The sequence below is a fragment of the Pituophis catenifer genome, unplaced genomic scaffold (assembly GCF_029215685.1).
Source record: "Pituophis catenifer annectens isolate HBS135680 unplaced genomic scaffold, rPitCat1.0.hap2 SCAF_2, whole genome shotgun sequence".
Lineage (NCBI taxonomy): Eukaryota > Metazoa > Chordata > Lepidosauria > Squamata > Colubridae > Pituophis > Pituophis catenifer.
Genome location: NW_027256882.1, coordinates 31,193,707 through 31,196,176, shown reverse-complemented (window position 1 = coordinate 31,196,176; position 2,470 = coordinate 31,193,707).

Here is a 2,470-nt window from a genome sequence, read left to right as displayed (position 1 = left end):
TCTTGCAAACTGAACAAAGAATGATTATGATTTCACTATTTAAATATGTTTTCAAGACAAAGAGTTCTATGAGCCTTTCCGGCTTCCATATATGGTTACATTAAAAACACATTACACTTACGTTACACTTTACTAATTATCAAACCATTACCTACTATTTAATAAAATTATTTTCGCTACACATTTTTACTACTCCATCATTTACTCATAATAAAACTATTACGACTTACTAACCCATCACTTTATGTTTTACAACTGTCCTTTAAGTGCTGTAATGTTTAAATGCAGAAATTATGGCTATACTTTAAACAATAAGTAACCTGTCTCCCATGTATATCCGTCCAGATGTTCACATTTGATTCTATTAAGAAGATGTATAGAATCAGTGGGTTTGACACAGGACCATAGGTCAAGTAATTATGGGGACATCCAGGAACTAATTGCTTAGTTTCTTCTCTTTATCCAAGTCAGTCATTCACTAGAACCCTACTTTTAGCTTTCCTGATGAATGGCAGCTGAAGATATATTTACCAATAATGGAGTCTAGCTGCCTTTAGCCAGCACGTATACTTATGTGAATAGATAAGTTCACTCAAAGTTTATTCAGAGTTCATAGGATTTGATCTGACTTTATATACCTGACTTGGAATGATTATTTCTTTTATTCACCTTTTATTTACCTCAGTATGAGTGTACAGATTGTGGGAAAAGTTTCAATAATAAGTCTAATCTTCTTAAACACCAGATGATTCACACAGGAGAGAAACCATATTAATGTCCAAATTGTGTAAAAGCGTTCATTTCTGACCTGGTGAGGCACCAGAGGATTCACACAGGATGAGTTACTGGATTGTGGGAAAAGTTTCAGTTGGAACTTCCACCTGGTGGAATAATAGGGAACTACAAAAGAGGAGCCCTTTGAATGTCCCAATTGTGGGAAAGCTCACACGTTTATTAGATTTATTAATCTAATAAATTATGTCAGTTTACACACAGATCAAAAGCCATTCAGATGCCCAGTACTCATAAAGGAGAAAAACCATCAGCCAAGTTTATTTAGACATGAGAGACTCAACCAGAAGAAATGCTCAGACACAAGACGATTTGCTTGCAAAAATCAATGAATTAGTAAATGAGAATTAGAATTTCAACAAGAGTTTTCTGAAAGCAAAGAAAGAAACTAAATATAACTATATATAATTAGAATTTCCCTAAGGCATCAAACTATTCTTATTATATCCAATTTGATATATTACAGAAAGATAGGAGTCCTTGAGGCATAGTGGTTAGAATGTACTATTGCAGACACAGTAACCATTCCAAGATAGTTACAACCATTCATTTAGTGAGCATTCAAAGTTACATCACTGAAAAAAGTGAGTTATTACCCTTTTTCGTACTTAGGACCATTGCAGCATCAACATTCAGATGCTTGGCAACTGATGGTTGCAATGTCCTGGGGTCATGGGATCCCCTTTTGTGATCTTCTGACAAGCCAAATCAATGGGGAAGCCAGATTTACTTAACAACTGTGTTACTATTTAACAGCTGCAGTGATTCAGTTAACAAATGTGGCAAGAAAGGTTATATATATTTTTTTACTACCGGTGCTGTGAGTGTGGCTTAGTGGGCATGGCTTGGTGAACCCGGCATGGGAACTAAAATCTCCATTCCCACCCCACTCCAGGGGAAGATTACTGAAAAATCCCCATTTCCTCCCGATCAGCTGGGACTCAGGAGGCAGAGAATAGATGGGGGTGGGGCCAGTCAGAATTTTTAGTACCGGTTCTCCGAACTACTCAAACTTTCCGCTACCGGTTCTCTAGAACTGATCAGAATCTGCTGAAACCCACCTCTGTCTGTCCTCTGCCCAAAGGTTTTATGTCTATTATCCTTGTTTTCTTATCCTTCTCATGTTTCCTACTACCTTTTCCTATCAGTATATTATGTGATCAATTATTGTATCTTATGACTTATGATTGCCTTATGATGTATGACTATCAATTTTATTATCAATTATCAATACACTGAAAGCGTATGCACCGGAGACCATTTCCTTGTGTGCAAAGCACACTTGGCCAATAAAGAATTGTATTCTATTCTTTCCAATTTTTGATTATTTTTTTTTCAAATTCCATGTCTGACTAAAAGCACTGAATTGCTCAGAGTCCCTCTGTCTTCATTTTCACTTTTCATTTTCCATAAAGATTTGTCCAATGGCTTGCTGAAATCCAAGTATACCATCTGCAGAGCATTTTGTTGCTCTGGTAATTTAATTGCTTAAATCAAAAAAAGGCAATGAGGTTTCTTTGGCAAAACCTGTTTCTAACTGAAGGGAAACAATAATAAGGATATAATAAATAATACTAGAATATGATATACTGGTATACTAGATTCTGTAACAATTAGGTTCCTGTAATACATATATTCCTTTGTATTTGTATCACATATATTATGCCTTTATATTTGT